The sequence below is a fragment of the Neofelis nebulosa genome, chromosome 2, assembly GCF_028018385.1.
Source record: "Neofelis nebulosa isolate mNeoNeb1 chromosome 2, mNeoNeb1.pri, whole genome shotgun sequence".
NCBI lineage: Eukaryota > Metazoa > Chordata > Mammalia > Carnivora > Felidae > Neofelis > Neofelis nebulosa.
The window spans coordinates 88,301,958-88,322,388 of NC_080783.1; the positions used below are offsets into that span (position 1 = coordinate 88,301,958).

The 20,431-nt window shown below is 33.0% G+C and overlaps 1 long non-coding RNA gene across 7 annotated transcripts in view; it reads left to right on the forward strand.

Annotated features, from left to right (window-relative positions):
• Positions 1-20,431, forward strand: part of LOC131503747 (uncharacterized) — a 58,718-nt gene that overhangs the window by 6,311 nt on the left and 31,976 nt on the right. For 2 of the 7 annotated variants that reach the window (XR_009257578.1, XR_009257577.1), the window contains exon 3: positions 12,372-12,413. The exons of 4 other annotated variants lie outside the window; for them this stretch is intronic. This is a non-coding gene — a long non-coding RNA (uncharacterized LOC131503747). Of the gene's footprint in view, positions 1-5,862; positions 5,916-12,371; positions 12,414-20,431 lie in introns of all 7 variants that reach the window. One more of the 7 variants, XR_009257572.1, reaches the window with a different exon arrangement.

Consider the following 20,431-nt stretch of genomic DNA (forward strand, 5'->3'; position numbering starts at 1 on the left):
CTCAGGATAGCATTTCTGCTGTAACAAAATCATGAGGTACAAATTTTATTGAAGCAAATAAAGGAGCTGTGTACTCACTGAATCCTACCCACAGAAGAAGAGTTGTATGCTTAATTACAACAGAGAAGAGCCTCAGTTGTTCTCTGAACCAGGATCTCAATTGTAGTATCTTTAGGTTTGTATCATTGTGATTGCTTTAAGTCACACAGTTTTAAAATAATAACAGACATTCACAAAGCTTCTAGTAGGTTTCAGACATTGCGGTATGATTACATTTAATCATCCTATAGGATAGTAACCCTCCAACCCCACTCTTGGTACTGGTATGTTTTATTACTCTGTTTTAGAGAAGATGAATTTAAATAACTTGGTTTAGGTAACCCTAATAACAAGTTTATAATGAGAATTTAAATATAAATACATAGTTCTTCAAACTCACATTCTTCACTAACCCATGTTGCCTCCACAAATCCTCTCAAATATAAAGTGTGAAATAATGGTATTTTCTTTTTTAACTTACAGCACTTATTCTTTTCACTTATAATATTGTGACAATTGGAGAAATTAGGTAACTTCTATTTTGGAGTATTAATTTTGTAATCTAGAGACAGTTAGCCAAGGGATTCAGAAATATCTTATGAATATGTTTTGACTTATTTTTCAGGTCAACTGTTGACATTAATTTTACCAATATAGATATCTTTAAATCTTTGGAAATGAACATAAATACGTTTTAGATCATTGTTTAGTTTTCATTGTCATTTTATTTTGAGATATATCATTTATAATCTGACATTTTGATTATGTCTTTAAACAGCTACAATATATATCATATTCAGTCAACATAGACAGTATAATCAGATAAATTGAATAATTCTCTATCATCACATTTTATTAGTGCTGATAACTCAAAAACATTCTATGAGGTTATTCTGTCTTAGCTCAATAGAAATACCATTGCTGTTTATTCACTATGTGCTTTTAGACAGCACCTAAATATTTTTCACTCATTCATTCACTCATTATGTATGTTGCTTGTAGGACAATAATTCTCAAACATTATTAACTCATCGGGGAAGTTTATAACTGGCCCCATCTCAGAGATTCTAATTCAATAATTGACAAATATAGTCATTATGAAGCAGATTAACACAAAGACCACACTGTTATAGGAAATGCAGCTAATTAATATCAGTCACTTAGCAAATAATATTTATTTAGTGAAAAAGTGTATTTGTTTCAATAGCATATATTTCTGCCTTTTAGTATTCTTCAATTTATTTAGGGAGATAAAATTACATATAAATTTTAGGATATCTGTGAAACAATCATCAAATAGCATTTGTTCAGTAGTTTCTAACAACTGTATTTTTCAAAACATATTATTACCTTTCTTTTTTTAATAATTTATTTTTAAATTAGCTAACATACAGTGTAGTCTTGGCTTTAGGAGTAGATTCCCATGATTCATTACTTACATAGACTACCCAGTGTTTGTCCCAACAAGTGCCCTCCTCAATACCCATCACCCATTTTTACAATCCCTCCCATCCCCCCACCCACCCACCCATCAACCCTCAGTTTGTTCTCTGTATTTAAGAGTCTCTTCTCTTATGGTTTGCCTCCCTCTCTGCTTGTAACTTATTTTTCCTTCTCTTCCCCAATGGTCTTCTGTTAAGCTTCTCAAATTCCACATATGAGTAAAAACATATGATATATCTTTTTCTGACTGACTTATTTCACTTAGCATAATACCCTACAATCAGTTCTCTCCATGTTGTTGCAAATAGCAGGATTTCATGCTTTTTCATCGCTGAGTATTATCCTTATTTCAACATTACTTTCCATTTCACTTAGGATATATACAAAAAGGTAATTTTTCATCTTTTCCTACACATAGCATAAAATATTGACAGCTGGTTGAAAAGTGAATAGTCCATAAATATAAACATATTATTATTATTAGGCTTAATCAAGTATCTTATAACTTGATTTAATCTATAGATTGTTTTGTCTTTTAAAAATGATTCTATCCTTAGAATTTTGAATTCTAAAGAATTAAATTGCTGTATCTAATTAGCATAAAGCCCAGAAAATATGTGGTTTATCATTTTCAGTTTATTCCTTGTTCTGATTCTGAGAATAAGTCATCAAAAATGTGGTAAAATATTAAGTTGGATTTTGTAATTATATGTATTTAGTTCTGATATATGCATAACCATCTGGGTTTATTTGGCATGTTATATGAAAAGTTAAGTAATCTTTACCAAACTAAAAGTTATTGAAATATTTATGAAGGTTGACATGTATCTTTCATCACTAACAAAATGAATGCAAATATCAAAGAAAATATCTGAAGATCTCACCAAGGGAAAAGTAAACAAATAAATAGTTAATCATGGGAGAAATAAGCAGGATTAACAACTACAGACATGTACAAGATCGTTTGTATTAATTATAGCCAAGTTTTGATGTGTCTCATTAAATTTCAGTCACAAATTTTATTCAGAAGAGTTCATTTAAGTTGGCTTTGCATTTAGCATTGTTGTAATGTTTAAAATCTGGACAATGGGCTTGAATCAGAGTGACAGTAAACAATGTCATGTTTTCCAGGTACCATAGGGATGAATGTCAGTCTGGTCTTATTTGAAACCTCATTAATGATGTGGGAGTCAGAGTAAATACTAATGAAATTCTGAGATGAGCTCAGATTGGCAGGTAGTGAAACATGACTTAAAAAATGGTCATTGTTTGAGACAACCTTAAACAAGTAGAAATTTGGCAAGATAGTTAAAACACATTTAATTTTTTAAATGGGATAACTGAGGAAATTAATGGAAACTACAATGTGAGCTCAATCTTTAAAAGGTATTTTGGAATTAAATAAAAGGAAATATTAAATTAGAACATTTTATTCTAATTTCACCACAAAATAGTTCCATAGATAATACAGCATGGCATTCAAAAGTTTAAAAAGTTAATAGCTTATATTACACATACAGATATCCACATATCTATTTGAAAACCTACAGGCATTTTTCTGTACTTAATACTCTGGATGTATCTACATTATAGCCCCTCAGAGACTGAACTTTAAATCTTGTTGTCGATGTTGGCTAACTCATTCCAAGAAAGTTGTAGATGAAGTGGCAGGAGAGAAAGAAAAAGACCCATAAAAAGCAATTAAGAGGGGGAAAAAGGAATAAGAATTAGGAAAGAATAGCATTGGAATGACACCTTTGGGAAAAGAGAAGAATGCCTTCCTGGAATCATTTATATGAAACAGAAGAAGGGAAATAAACAGTAAAACATGAAATTTAAAAGAAATATCAGGAGAAGAGTGGTAAAATAATGGAAAGAGTAGCATTTACAAATGAAATGAGTTTGAAAATAACTTTCACTACAAAGATTATCTTTTTAGAGCAAACAGATCTGTCTCTAAGTTATGTTACAAGCTCAACTGCCCCATTTATTACTATCCAGACTCCTTTCTACTCTGGTAATTTAAATATTTTTGTGACATAAACCTAGAATAATTCCAAAACACTACACATTAATTTTTTAAGGCCTATTTAGAACCTATTGGTATATTTGTCAGTTCCTAAGCACTTTTTGCCTTAGGCAACTTCTACATTTGGTGTTCTAGAGTTTGGTTGAGTTTTAAGAAAATCATGTACGAAAAATAAACATGTATTTGTTTAGGGCATGTGGAAGAGCTCTATTTTTGGTGTCAGAGCAAATGTATTTGAAAGAGTACTGAATTACAAGTCTGGTCAGACAGATTATATTAGTTAAGTCACCAACCATATTGATCTTGGATAAATTCCTTGAACTCTTATATTTAATTGTGAAATTGTAGAGGTAGAATTAGATGACCCAACAAATCTACTATTCTATAGGTAGGAAATACGTCCTTTGTCCCTCTTATCATCCAAGATATAGGAAATATAGACAACATTTTTAGGAACACTGAAAATAGGGGCAATGTATTAATCAAAAGATTCTACTGTACAAATTTAATGGAAATGAAATAATTACTTATCAGCTAACTAAACACTATATCAGTACAAATAACATACTGAAAACAATCTAGAATTCTGAAGATTAATGGGACTTAAGTGTGGATATTTAAAGACAGTTAGGAATTTCCTAAAAACTGAATTGTAAATATGAAGAGTAGATCCTAAGTAAGCAGAAAGAAAAAGTGATCCTTTAGGGTCTACTGTTATTAAAGGTTAACTTTTGGTTCTTGTATTTAAATTTTTTATATGGAGTTTTGACAAATGCCACTTGGAGGCACTCTTATACTGTAGTACTGTACAATTTATACTATCAGGATGCCATATAATGAAACTTTCAGTTTTTATTTCCTTTTTTAATTCTAATAATCACTTGGGGATGGGTAATTAACACTGGTTGTGGTATTTAAACTTTCACATTATTCATATTTATCACCTTGTAATTTTTACTGTTGTAAATAATCTCCTCTTTATCTAATAAAACGGATTTCATTCATTTCTGTAAGGAATGGAAGATTTTAGGACAACACCAAAGAATTACTTGAGGATAAATTTTGGTTTACAAATTAATGTCTATTTTTCAAATTAGAAATTCTTACTATTTTTTTAAATTAATGTTTATTTAAATTTGCTATTATCCAAAGTAGAACAACAATGAGAATTCAGAGACACTCTTGATGAGAACCAATCTCTTTAATCATTTGAAAAAAATTATGGAAAATATAGACAACAGGATTAAAATTACATTACATATACTAAAATATGTAATGGAATACAGAAGCATGTACAGGAATATACCTTAAAATTGATTTGCACAGGAAAACTAAAGTTCATAAGGAATGGAGTCATGTTATTTGAGATTTTCTTACTTTTATTCATTTTTATAAAGTTAATTTATTTTAAAATTATATAAAATTATTTCTATACATGTGAAGAATATGGATTGTTCATACTTTTCTTGGTTTCAAATATATTTGGAAGATATTGAATGTTACATTAGTAAGGATATGAATTTTACCTCATTTCTACCTTAATCTGAAGATAGAATCTACAAAATAATGCATTAGAAGTAAACATTTTTTACTGTTACTTTTGCACAGGATATTTTAATGTTTTTATTATAAGCGATGTTATTATAACATTCAAGCTACACAATTAAAATTTTTATTTTTATCAACATTTTAATTAATTGGTAATAGATAATACTGATTAAAATAGTATATTTGACTATGCATGAAATGAGTAAACACTAATAGAACTCATGCATATATGAATATGTTATGTTTGAAAATATTAATAATTTAATTCTTTAAACTCTTGTTAGTCCAATGACATACTGAAAAGGATCTGTCGTTTGGATAACTTCAGTGGGAATGAGGTTGTTCACTAACCTGACTTGTTGATTAAATCCCCACCCACAGTTTTGGGCACTGGCTCCCTATTCACTCTTTTGACATTCATTCCTTTTTAAGATAATTATTCATTTCCAGGGTCTTAACAGCTAAGGCATTTATGTTTGTCAGCACTACAAATCTTGCTTTGCCCTATTGTTCTACACAATGAAACATTTCTTTAATCTAGGAATTTGATTAATATTTGGACAAAAATCTCTATCCAATCTTTATCTCTGTCCAAATATCTCTATCTCTATCATCTATCTACATCTTCTTTTTATTAGTTGGGGTTTTATTGGTTGGAATTAATATATCATATTAATATTAATTAATACATATTAATATATCATTGATTAAAAGCTAACAATTGAGGGCAAAGCTTATTTATTTAAATTCATACATCAAAAATGTACTCTCTCGAGGAACTTAATGGAAAATTATATTTACAGCTAAGAAAACCAAAAATAATGATGACTGAATTTTCCTCTTTGCAAGTCAATGGGTAAGCATTATATAAAGAAAACATAATAGTGAGATATCTGTGTGTTCTGGTTGTTTATTTTTGTGTACCAAGCCACTGCACAATGGCTTAAGTCAATAGCAGCTGTTTATCTGTTTACAAATTTGGGGAATGGGACTCAGACCAGTTCTTTCTCGTCGCATGGGGTAGCAGCAGACACTGGTTCAGGCTGGGGCATAGAGAAGAATGTTTGACTCAAGCACCTGGTATTGAACTCCCTCTTTCCCACTACATGGTATCTGTCTCCATATGGCAGCTCAGGGTAGCTGGAATTTAGTACATGATGGCTTAATGCTTCCAGACCAGTGTTCCAAGAGACAGCAGAACATGCATGGCCTTTTCTAAACTACCCTTGGAAGTCATGAAGCATCACTTTCCATCATGTTCTATTTGTCACAAAGGTCTATTCAGTTTCAAGGGGAGACATGGATTTTACCTCCTGATTTAGGACTGTTAAAAAAAATCACGTTTTTAACACAGCTCTTTTATCAAATTTTCCAAGCAAAGATAAACCTCAACTTTACCCAAATCACAAACATCAACCCAGAATATTTTAATTATAAATACATTCAATTTACCATTTTGTACACTTTGAGATTCCTAATCCAAACAAGTATATATCTTCCTTCAAATGAATAGTGATTTTCTTTTTTTTCCAAATTTAAAATTAAATCTTTTTATTCTATACGAATGACAAAATATTTCCTAAATCTGTAATGTACTGTGACTCTCTGATTTTCTGTTCCTTTACATATTAGGATGAATTCCTTAGTTGTCTAGTCTAATCCTCTGCATAAAGCCTAAATACCCTGACAACATTCCAGATAGGTGAAAATTAGCTAATGTCCAAATACACACAGGAATTATTGACTGACTCAGGGAAGTCCATTCACATTTTACCCAGAAACAATAGAACATTTCTTTAATTTTTTCCAATTTTACTGAGAAATTATTGAGATACATCACTATATAAATTTAATGAGTACAGCATGATGATTAGATTTACATATAGTAAGAAATGATTACCATAGTAAGTTCAGCTCATATTCACCTTTTCTTATAGGTACAATAAAAAGAAAAGAAAGAAAGAAAAAAGGAAAAAAAATTGTCTCCTTGTTATGTTAAATCATGATTTACTCTCTTAACTTTTCTATGTATCATATAGCAGAGTTAGCTACTCATCATGTCTTATGTTATAACCCCAGTACAGTAAAACCTTGGATTGCAAGTAACTTGTTCTGTGAGTGTTCTGCAAGACGAACAAACATTTTTTTCCTTTTTTTTTCTTCTTTAATGTATATTTATTATTTTGAGAGACAGATCATGAGCAGGGCAAGGACAGAGAGAGAGGAAGACAGAATCCAAAGCAGGCTCCAGGCTCTGAGCTGTTAGCAGGGAGCATGATGCATAACTTGAACTCACAAACTGTGAGATCATAACCTGGGTCAAAGTCAGATGCTTAACTGAGCCACCCAAGTGCCCCTAGACAAGAAAACATTTGTAATAAATTTTAACTTGATAAATGAGCAATGTCTTGCAATACAAGTAGTATGTGAGGCCACGTGTCACATGATCACAACTAAGCCAGTGATTACTGAAATTCACTTTGATATAGGAGTGCTTTGGATTACAAGCATGTTTCTGGAATGAATTATGCTTCCAAACCAAGGTTTTATTATACTTATTTATCTTATAACTGAAAGTTCATACTATCTACCTTCAATTCCCTCCCCCACCAATGTCCATCTCATAACCACAAGTCTATCTCTTTTTCTGAGTTTAAGATTTCATTTATAAGTGAGATCATGTAGTGTTTGTCTTTCTCTGAATTATTTCACTTAGCATAATGACTTTCATGTCCATCCATCTTATTGCAAATAGTAGAATTTCCTTGTTTTTTTATGGCTCAATAATATTCCATTATATATATTATTTCTATATATTCTAATATATTATATATTTTAATATATATTATATTTCTGTATTTCTATATTATAAATTATATATATAAATAAGTTATTACATATAACATCTTTGTCCATTTATCTATTGATAAACATTTGTTTCCTTATCTTGACTATTTTAAACAATGCTGCTATAAATATGGGAGTGAATGAATATATTTTTTCAACTGTTTTCATTTCCTTTGGATATATTTCCAGAAGTAGAATTGCTGGATGACATGGTAGTTTTGTTTTTAATTATATGAGAATCTTCCATACTGTTTTCCATAGTGGCTCTATCAATTTACAGTCCCACCAACAATGCACAAGGGTTCCCTTTTCTCCATTTTCATGCCAACACTTGTTCTTTTGTCTTTATGATGAAGGCCATTCTAACAAGTGTGAGGTAATTATCTCCCTGTGGTTTTAATTTGCATTTCCCAAATGACTACTAATGTTCAGCCTCTTTTGATTTACCTGTTGGCCTTTCATGTATTTTCTTTGAAAAAACGTCTCAGGTCCTTTGCCCATTTTTTTATTGGATGTTGTTCATTTCTGTTGAGTAGCATAAGTTTATTATATTTTTTGGAGATTAATCCCTTATTGGATATATGGCATGAAAATATTTTTCCTGTTCTGTAGGGATTTTTTTCACTTTGTTGATGCTTTCTTTTGCTGTGCAGAAGCTTTTCAGTTTGATATGGTCCCACTTGTTGATTTCTGGTTTTGTGGCTTGTGCTTTAGGTGTCATATCCAAAAATCATTACCAACACCAATGTCAAGGAGCTTTATTTCTATGTTTACTTCTAGGAGTTTCATGGTTTCAGATCTTACATTTAAGTCTTTACTCTATTTTAAGTTATTTTTTTTAGTGGTGTAAGATAGAAGGTCCAGTTTCATTCTTTTACATGTGAATATCCAATAGTCCCAGCCCCATATATTGAAGACTATCTTTTCTTTATTGAATATTTTTGGTTCCCTTGTCAATATTACTTAACTGTATATGCATGGATTTATTTCTGGGTTTGTGATTCTGTTCCATTGTTCTATTTGTCTATTTTTATGCCAGTAACATACTATTTTGATGACTATAGCTTTATAGTATACCTTGAAATCAGGAAGGGTGTTGCTTCCTGCTTTGTTCTTTTTTCTCAGTATTTCCTTCACTACTTGGGGACTTTTGTGGTTCCATATGAATTTTAGGAGTTTTATTATTATTCTTTTAACTTGGTACAAAAAGTCATCAGAGTCTTTTGACAGAGACTGCTTGAATCTTTTTTAACTACTGACATTTTAATAAATTAGTCCTTCCAATTCATTAACATTGGATACCTTTACATTTATTTGCATCTTCTTTGATTTCATTCACCAATGTCTTTTAGTTTTTAGAGATTTTTACCTCCTTAGTTAAATTTATTCCTAAGTATTTTATTGTTTTGGGTGCTATTGGAAATGTGATTGATTTCTTTATTTCCTTTTCAAAAAATTCATTGTTAATGTATTGAAACGTTACTGATTTTTGTATGTTACTATTGCATCCTTCAACTTTACTGAATTTATTAATTAGATCTAAGAGTTTTTGGTTGAGTCTTTAGGATTTTCTATATATAAAAATATCATATCATCTGCAAATAGACATAATTTTTTTTCCTTTCCAGTTTTAATACCTTTTATTTTGTTTTCTTGCTCAATTGCTCTGCCTAGGACTTCTACTACTATGTTGAGTAAGAGTGATAAAAATGGGCACTCTTGCTCTGTTCCTGATCTTAAAGGAAAACCTTTTAATCTTTCATTGAGTATTTTCAATGAGTCTGGAAGTGCTCCCTCCTATTTGATCTTTTGGAAGAGTTTGAGAAGGATCAGTGTTAATTCTTTAGAGTTTGGTAAAATTCACCAGTGAAGCCATTAAGTCCTGAGCTTCTCTTCGTTGGAGATTTTAGGTTACTGGTTAAATATCGTTACTAGTAGTTGGTCTAATCAGATTTTCTATTTCTTCCTGATTTAGTGTTGGTAAGTTTATGTTTGTAAGAGTTTTTCCATTCTTCTAGGTTGTCCAATTTGTTGGTGTATAGTTGATCATAGTAGCCTCTTATGGCCGTTTTAATTTCTGTTGTATCAGTTATGTCTTTTTCATTTATAATTTTGTTGATTTGGGCCCTTCTTTTTTTTTCCTTAGTTAGTCTAGCTAAGGGTTTTCAGTTTTGTTTTTTTTTTTAATTTTTTCAAATAGCCAACTTTTAGTTTGGCTAACCTTTTCTATTATTTTTCTCCTTTCTTATTTATTTATACTGTAATCTTTATTATTTATTTTCTGTGCTAAATTTTATTTCCTTTTTTCTTTTTCTTTAAGGTATAGTGTTGAGTTGTTAACTTGAGATCTTTCTTGCTTCTTACTGTAGGTATTTATTGTTATAAAACTCTCTTTTAGAACTGTTTTTGTTGCATCCCACAAGTTCTGGTACATTATTGTTGTCTCAATGAACTTTTATTTCCACTTTAATTTCTTCTTTGATCTATTGGTTGTTCAGAAGAGTCTTGTTTAATATTTTATGTGTTCAAAAATTTTCCAGATTTCCTCATTATTGATTTCCATTTTCATGCCATTGTGGCTAGAGAATCTACTTGGCATGATTTCAATTTCAATTTGCTAAGACTCATTTTATGGTCTAAGATATTGTTTATCTTATAAAATGTTACATGTGTACTTGAGAGGAATGTGTATTCTGCTATTGTTGAATACAGCGTTCTGTATATGCATGTAAATCCCATCTGGTCTATAGTGTTGTTCAAATCCACTGAAACTTTCTCTGTATATAATCTATTAATTATTGAGAGTAAGGTATTAAAGTCCCCAATTATTATGGTATTAATACTATTTCTCCCCTTAGCTCTTTTATATTTTGCATTATATATTTAGGTGCTACAATATTGGGTGCATAAATATTTACAGTTGTTATATCTTCTTTATGTATTGACACTTTTATCGTTAGATAATGACCTTCTTTGTCTCTTTTTATAATTTCAGTTTGAAATCTATTTTGTTTCATATAAGTATAGTTACACACACACCCTTTTATTTCATCACAATTTGCTTTAAATGTCTTTTTACATTGCTTCACTGTCAATCTGTGTGTCGTTCAGGCTAAAGTGATTCTTTTATGAGCAACATGTTTTTGGATCTTGTGTGTGTGTGTGTGTGTGTGTGTGTGTGTGTGTTTAATTCATTCAGCCGTTCTTTGTCTTTTAATTGGGGAATTTAATTTATTTACATTTAAAGTAATTATTGATAGGTTAAGGACTTAAGTATTGTCATTTTGTTGTTTTCTAGTTATTTTGTAGATCCATTCTTCCTTGTTTCTTATCCTTTTGTCTTTTACATGTGTTTTGATGTATTATAGCATCAATATGCTTTGACTTATTTATCATGTCTTTTTTTCTTTTTTCTTTTTCTTTTTCTTTCTTTTTTTTTTTTTTTTTTTTTGTTTAATTACTATAGGAATTTCACTTTTGGTTACCATGAACCTCACATAAAATATCTTAATTTTCCCAATTGGATGGGGCAGGAACTACCTTGAGCCTTGGCTATAAATTAGTCCCCTGCCTGTGTAGAGCATGGTAATGCTTCATATCTGGTATTGGCCTTGTTCTGGGGACAATCAATTCTGCCCATCCTCCTCTCAGCTCAATTGTTTCTGGGCTGCACTGTATCCAGGAGTTGTCACCAGCCCTTCTGATCAGTTGGGTTAGAAAATGCTTTCAACAGTGGGTTGGGTTGTGATTCAGCTCCTTGGCTGAAGGTGGGCAAGCAGGGCTCTAGAGCCACTAAAGCTCTTCACTTGATCATCCAAATGAGGCAGATCTATGCTCTGACAAGCTCTCTAGTCATAGTGTGCCCCATCTTAGCTCTGTAGATGAACAAATCTCCTGGTTGGGTAATTACTTGGGCACTGCAGGTATGAACTCAGTATGCCAATATCCATGTGCTGGTTGTTGCCAGCTCCTTCCCTCTTCTCTTTTACAGTCAGACTCTGGGTGGTTGAGCCCCAAATTCCTCTGTAATCTCCATAGTGCAAGATCAGGTTAGGGGTGCCCACAAGCAACTCCAATTCTGAGGTACTGGTTGTACTCCCTGGGTCTTCTTTTCCCACTAGATACTGGAGGCAGAGGGGAGACCTCTCCACATGACGTCATGCTAGCCTGGGGGAGGGAAAATGTGGTCAATGTGTAGCCTCTTCTCTTACCCTTTTAATGTTTTTTTGTTTGTTTTTTGTTTTTTGGGTTTTTTGTGGGTTTTTTTGTGGCCTTTTTGGTGCAGGGGAGAGGGTTACTTCAGTCTCACTTTTGTGTTCTAGGATCTCTCAGTGGTATCTTATTTGTGAATAGTTGTTATTTATTCTGAATGAGATAGAAGTCAGAAACAACTATGTCACCATCTTGGTGATGTCGTTCCTTCTTCCTTAATTTAAACCACCTTCTGCCTGCTTCTCTATCCTAGGTTCAAAATATTGAACCTGTACCTGATGACATCAGTGGACATGTAAGTGTGAACACATCTCAGTGGTTGGTTAGAACTTTGCATTATTTAAGACTGTGACTTCCTGATCAGATCACCTGCATCAAATTTTAAGTAATCTCTACAATGTAGGTCAAGCACATGCCAAAAGCCACTTCCCATTTCAGCACAAAGATCCACTTAAAAATTTGTCTCTGCTTCACCCCTAAATTCCAAAATTGGTAACAAAATTTATTGGCTGGAAGAACATGCTGCTTAAATGAAACAACAAATGTAAAAGACTGACATACAAACTTGTCACCAACAATGTGGATAATAAATAGAAAAGTACTTGGCTTATTGCTCTGGCCCAGAGGATGATCCAAGACTTGAGGAGCTGAATGAAAGCCAAGACTCTGTTACATTAAAATTTTTGAGAGTGCTTTTGTCCCCATGTCCTTAAATTGAAAATTCTATTACAACATTGGAATCGGTTCATCTTGTTATGTTTGCAGTGATGGAGAGGGGATGACTACTCTTTTCTCTGCCCTCATACAATTTCCATGTTGCCCCCTCTTTTTGACTGAAAATTGAAAGGAAGCAGTAAATACAGTTTAATTGTACACAATGCCTATGGTACCTAGTATTTAAAAATTCAATAAAAATTTATTCAATAAATATATATTTACTGAACAAATTAGTAAAAATTTGAAAACTCTTTTTCGTCAAAAATGTCTCGACCTCCAGTTTAAAAACAAAGAAAGAGGGGCGCCTGGGTAGCTTGGTCGGTTAAGCGTCCGACTTTGGCTCAGGTCATGATCTCACGGTCCGTGAGTTCGAGCCCCGCATCGGGCTCTGTGCTGACAGCTCAGAGCCTGGAGCCTGTTTCGGATTCTGTGTCTCCCTCTCTCTCTGCTCCTCCCCTGTTCATGCTCTGTCTCTCTCTGTCTCAAAAAAATAAATAAACATTAAAAAAATTAAAAAAAAAATAAAAACAAAGAAATTTCCATAGATAGTCTTCTGGAATGGAAAGGGGACTATGATGTAACTAGATTCAGCAGGATGACCCTTCCCTTTTTAATCCTAGAACAGTCATTGTTTTAAAATATTTTGATATACATATAAAAGTGATATCCATTCTCACAAACCCTATTATTTCCCCAAAACATGTCTACCTAGCCTGTCCAACTTTTTCCAACTTAAAGAAGAAAAATGCAGAGACCAAGTCTAGGGGAAATATTTAAACAGTAATTCTTATGCATCGAAACCATATTTAACGAAGCCTGTCAACTGGTGGGCTTCTTGCTGGCAAGGGTGAATGAAATCCCTATCATATATGAAAGTAAACAGTATGTCAAGGAAAGAGGAAAGGAAGGTCATGCAGTTTTTCATGAAGATGTTTTTCTTTGCTAGAGTACTAAATATTCTTTTGGGAAATCATTATGGGATTGAGGTAATACACAACATTTAGAATCAGGTAGACATGAGATCAAATCCCTGTTTTAACATTGACTTTGGAAAGTTACTGAACTTCTCTGAGCCCATTAACTAATTTGTCAGTACAGTTGTGAATATTACATCATATAATGTAAGATTATATGAACTAGAACAGTGTCTCTCCCATTCTGTTTCCCGTCTTTTTGTCATCAGTAGTTTATCCTGGATAATTACCATATCTAGGGATTTATAATTGTGGCATCAGTAATGAATGCCAGATATCTGTCAAAAACTGTTGAATCTGAGAAGATATACAGATGGCCAAAAGACACATGAAGAAATGCTCAACATCACTAATCATCAGGGAAATACAAATCAAAACCCTAATGAGATATCACCCTACATCTTTCAGAATGGCTAAAATAAAAAATACAGGAAACCAAGTGTTGGCAAGGGTGTGGAGAAGAAGGAATACTTGTTGGTGGGAATGCAAACTGGTGCAGCCACTGGAAAAGAGTATGGAGGTTCTCAAAAAATTAAAAATAGAATTACCATATGATCCAGCAATTCCATTAATGGATGTTTACCCCCCAAAAATGGAAATACTAATTCAAAAAGATATATGCACCCTTATGTTTACTGCAGCATTATTTACAACTGCCAAGAATGGAAGCAGCCTGAGTGTCCGTCAATGGGTAAACGGATAAAGAATGGAATTTTCCTCACCCATAAAAAAGAATGAAATCTTGCCATTTGCAACAACATGGATGGAGTTAGAAGGTATAATGCTAAGTGAAATAAGTCAATTAGGGAAAGACAAGTACCATATGATTTCACTCATGTGTGGAATGTGGAATTTAATCTACTGTTGTTCATTCACCCCCATTTCTGAAATGTCAGCAAAGTTTTCATTGTTGTTGCTGTTGTTATCAAGAAGGATGAATATTTTCAAATTACCACTATGGCAGCAACAGTTGCACTTGCCAAATACTACACATGCACCACCACATCCCTGTTCCCCTTGACCATCTAACACATCCTGGCCTGCAGACTTTGGGCACCAGGGATGTGTGCCACTTCAAGACAAAGCTTGGAAAAGCCAACAAACAACTCTCAAGCTCTCTCCTCTCCTAAAGCAACAGCAGACAAGGACTCATGCTGATATGATAAAGTCATAGATCAGTTCAGTCTCAGTTGCTGGGGCCCTACTTGTCCTAAACAGTTGCCCTAATCCCTAACAGGTTACATACAAGAGAGATATAAACTTTTGTTTTGTTAAACCATTAGAACCCTTGTGATTGTTACCACAATATAACATGCTCTGTACTAATTCTCATGTGAGATATAAACATTATGGCCTCCATCCTATATCACTTGACACTTACTTTGCCCATGTAAACAACTCGTAAATATATCAAAGTACAACTGGGAGGCTAAGATAAGTTAAAAGTTAGGAAAATATATGTGTATATGAATAAGTTCCTTAAAGGAACTAGGGCTTCTGGAAGACCACAATAATGGAGGACCATTTTGTATTATCATTAAGTAATTATGCTGGAGGAAACTAATGAGGAGATGAACATAAAAACTGGGAAATGGTATAGAGCACATACCCTTTTACTTTGAATCCTGCAGATCCACCAGCAGACTGAGGAACCTGCAACATGCTCAGGGAAGTCTAAACCTATCCACTGACTTTACTTCTTTCCAGTTTATATAAAAGAGTACTAATAACTAATAACTCATGACTTAGCCCATAGTACAAAGTTAAAAGTTCAAAAACCTTTTTTTAAGCAAAATTATGTAATATGCTAAAACTGGAAGCAGCAGTTGGGAAAAGCTTAATCTAAAAGTCTTCATTTTTACAAAAAGACCTCTGAAATGAACTATATTGGAATTGAGTGATAAATTCCTGGAGCTTTTAAATTTTCTAAGAAAAAATAAGTAGATTCATAACTACATTTCAAATTTGAAGTTTTTTTTTATCAGAATTATTTAAATGCAAAAGTTTTTGGTTATTAATGGAAGGCTGTGTGTGGATAATGCCAATGCACATTTTTAAGTCTAATGAGCTATCAATATGTGAGTTGAAAATACCATTTCTCCAGTTATTTGAGTTGATTTAAACCCAGTATTGACGCATTTCATTTCTTCCCTCAGAACATTTTAAAGACACAATCCAAAGGACTTTGATTACTTTGGTTATTTCTGATTTATTTGAAATATTTAAATGACTAGTTTTAACATAGACCTGTATCATATAATAATTGCCATTGGCTAGTAATTTAGACTGATGAGAAGCTTTTTCCATGCTGTTTTCTGAAAATCTTAATTCACTATCTTCTCTATTAGAAACACTCTTGCAGAGATACTTTCACTTGCTCATGCATCACTAGGTGGATTTATGCTTCTGGTTTACACCTTAACTGGTGCCTGTTACTAATTTGACCAGCCAACTGGCGGAACACTTAAAACACTTTCTTGTTAAAATGACTCAACAGAGGTAGAATTATGCACTAGAGCATTAATCAAAAGACCATCTGTTCTAACAAGAAATTTTGCAGTTTCCTAGTTGTTCTCTGAAAATTTAGTGAGACATCTAGGTTACAAATCTCAGCATTTGCATAATATTGACACAGATTATAGATTAGTTTGAAGTGTTTATAAGATAGAGAATGTATAATAATATGTATATATAAAGATAATTTTAGCTCTTCTAAAATTATATCCAAATTTAAAATGTAATTATTTCAACATTATTCACTCTTCTATGTTTTAAAATATATTGCTTAACTATATAGTTACCAAAGTTGGATGGGAATTCCTGATTTCAGATTAAAACCTAAGAAACATTACATATTCTTTCCGAATGTGTCCTGTAACACCTCACCAGTGGTTATCTGGGAAAATATTTGGTCTTTCTGAGAGCAAGGATTTAACATTTCCTTTCAAAAATTCAAGATCTTAGAAGAAAGTGAAAGCAGATAATAAATACATGTGGGTCCTAAATGCTAAAATGAATCAAGTAGAATTGTTTCAGCTGCAAGTACTACTCCCATCTCAAAACTGCTTAGACAACAGGGACACATGACCTCATGTAACAAGATCCCAAGGGAGGAAGTTCCAGAATTCATTAAATTGATGGCTAAATGAAATCATCAAACATCCAATTCCTCTAATCTTTCTGCGCAAGCATCCTCTTCCTGTCAGCTAATGTCCTTAGATTTGACCCCTTTTGGTGTTACTGATGAGCTTTTAGCATCCTACCCTCACATAACCATCTAAATGTCAAGAAGAAAGAGGATGTGAACCTCTCTAAGAGGGATGAAATCTTTTTCAGAGGCTCCTAGATTTCCTCAACGGAGTCCTTATCTGAAATTATATAACAAAAATCCTTCTTAAATTCTTCTTAAATCAGGCTTGAAAGGAGTGAACTGCCCTGATATTCAGTAATCAAGATTAACCCTCTAGGTAGGTCTTAAGGAGGAGCCCCTTTTTCTAAAGCAGGTAGCCACCTGGTGTCTTAGGTGGATATTAGGTAGGTAACCAATAGTGTTGCTCTAGAGCACAAAAGCATTATTTCAAAGGAGCTAAAAATAAACACTAAGAGGAATGTGATGTTGGGCAAAATGGGATGTTTTGGTACTATTTCCCATTTGCAGAATCATCATCACTATTTAAAACTTGCTAATCCTTCTAATGATTAGTATTGTTGTATGATTAATACATAGTTAAGACTGAGCATTTCAATGGAAACATCATTATAGTCATGAAAGACTAGAAAATACATTAGGCGCCTGGGTGTCTCAGTCAGTTAAGTGTCCAACTTCAGCTCAGGTCATTAGTTGTTTCAGATCCTCTGTCCTCCTTCCTCTGCCCCCCGCCTCAAAAATAAATAAACATAAAGAAAATATATATGGAGAAGAAAAATAATGCTTTCTAGTATTAGCAAGGGACATACTTGAGTACCCTTGATGTAGCTAAAGAGAATAAGAAAGTTTTAACATATTGGGGCAGTAAATAGTTTCTATTACAGTATAAAAGAAAGTTATTTGTTAGTCTACACTCAAATGCTGTTCTTAAAAATCTATCAATGTGTATTAAATATCCTGGTTCAAAATTAGCTCTAACACTAAGAAGATATTCAAATGTAGAATATTATCCCTAAGTTGTTATTAAGAAAACATAATGTCATTAACTACATTGTAACTTTTAGGTGTGGAAGTTTTAGCATACAGAATCATTAACAGCCTTTTCTTTTTTTTTTAGGGAGGGATTCCCTAGCTAAAAAATTGTGCTTATAATTATAACAATAATACTTTGAGATTTTAAAATAAGTAGAGAATTCAGTAACAGGAAAACTTGCCCTTTATAGTATCAGTTAAATACTGACACATCCAATATTAATGTGGTAGAAATGTATCTTAGCTCAAATCAGACCTGTATCATTGCTACCTCCTGATATCACCTAGAAGGCATCCTTCTGGCCAGTAGACATAGTTCTGGGGGCATAATAGAGGTACATTTGTTTGAACAACAGATGACTGAGGTTGGCTGACTTGGAAACCCCTTAGAGCTAACAACTGCAGTGAATTCTCCATCAACTTTTATTTTCTATTTCCTCAACTTTAACACCTTGATCTTTTTTTTTTTTTTTTTAAATTTTTTTTTCAACGTTTTTTATTTATTTTTGGGACAGAGAGAGACAGAGCATCAACGGGGGAGGGTCAGAGAGAGGGAGACACAGAATCGGAAACAGGCTCCAGGCTCCGAGCCATCAGCCCAGAGCCTGACGCGGGGCTCGAACTCACGGACCGCGAGATCGTGACCTGGCTGAAGTCGGACGCTTAACCGACTGCGCCACCCAAGCGCCCAACACCTTGATCTTAATACCAGCAAATGGAGTATAAGTCTTTTGACTTATTCAGAGTTTGTTGCACACTTTGCACATTTGGTTTGGATGAATCATTGACTAGGTGGCTATTGTTATAAGACAGATAATGAGTGGGTAGTAGTGAAGTTATCTTAATGTCTGGAGAATCTTCTTTTTATCCCTTGGAGTTCTAAGTTCATTTTCTTCTCTGATCTTCAAATAGGTTGTAAAATTCCACCTTTTTATAGAAGACTTAATAATAGGAGGAAAACCAAAAATTCAGTTGTGACCTTACCTAAACATTAAACCCTAATTAGCTGTCATTGTTCACTGTCTCAAAAAATTAAACACAACTTCTTTTTAGAATGTATATTCTTCTATTCTTGCTTTTTTCTCCCTAATCTCATCTTTTTATGCAGTGATGATTAATATATGACAGATATTATTTAATATTAATTATAATTATTTGTATATAATTAATTACATATTATAAAATTAATTATATAATTAATATAATTATAATTCTATTAATTAATATTAATATTAATATATGACAGATTTTGGGGGGGACAGTTCAAATATCACATTCTACCCCACTGCCCTCATAAATATGTGTTTACTGGTCAGATGACACATTGTACATGTATATCAAATCACTCCCTTATAGAAGAACAGAATTTTTCCTTATCTTTCATCCATAAAACTCTTCTTACACAAATATGATTTGGGTAAAATTAGAGCTTTCCATGTCCATATGTGAAGTTAGTGGAACTTCTAGCGTTTGGTGCTTTTTGAACCTTTGGTCAAGTGAAAAAATAAAGTAGGATGCATGAGGGTTAATTTTCCCAAAGAATATTAATTCCTTGGAATTAGAACAAGAGTAAGGAATATTTCTGCAGCATATTATAGCAGACTGCAGAAATGTTAACTTTGTTGGGTAATGTTATCTTTGTTGAGATTCAGACATATTTGGGCATTCTTAGAATCCTGGTGAGGCATTCCATAAGAAAATTTCTTTTGCATGACATCTGAAGTGATCCTTAGGAAAGAACTCTACTGGGGAACAGAAATGTCTGAAGCCTGTCATAGAAAAATAGTGTAACAGACCAACCTGACAGTAACAGGAGGAGATAATTCATCCCAAGAGAAGGAATAGCTGTGCATGAGAGTTAAGTGTTTAAACTAGAGTCATTGTAGAAGGGGAATCGTGATTCTGATTACACCATGATGAGTACTTTCAGCCCAATCTCATAGATACCAAGGAGAAAAAAGACTTTAAAAGAAAAAGTGTACAGAAAAACTGTGTAAAACACTGGGTTATAAGCAGCTCTGATTTGGGAGCTTTCTAGCAGAATACTGCAAAAGAGCAAGAGGCCTTTTTTTTCTGTTTGTCACAAATTGCCACATATAAGTAGGGCACCATGACAGGCTAGGTCATTGATTGTGGGGCCTGGTATATTAGTCCGGGTTCTCTAGAGAAGAAAAGAAAAGAAAAAAAAGAAAAGAAAGAAAAGAAAGAAAAGAAGAAAAGAAGAAAAGAAAAAAGAGAAGAAAAGAAAAGACATAAGAAAAGGAAAGAATTTATTGTAAGGAATTGGCCCACACGATTATGGAGACTGAAATCCAAAATCTGCAGCGTGGGAAAGCAGACTGAAGACCTAGGAGAGCTGATGGTGCAGATGAAATCCAAAGCAGCCTATTGGAGAACTTTCTCTTCTTGGGGAAATCAGTCTTTTTGTTCTATTCAGCCCCT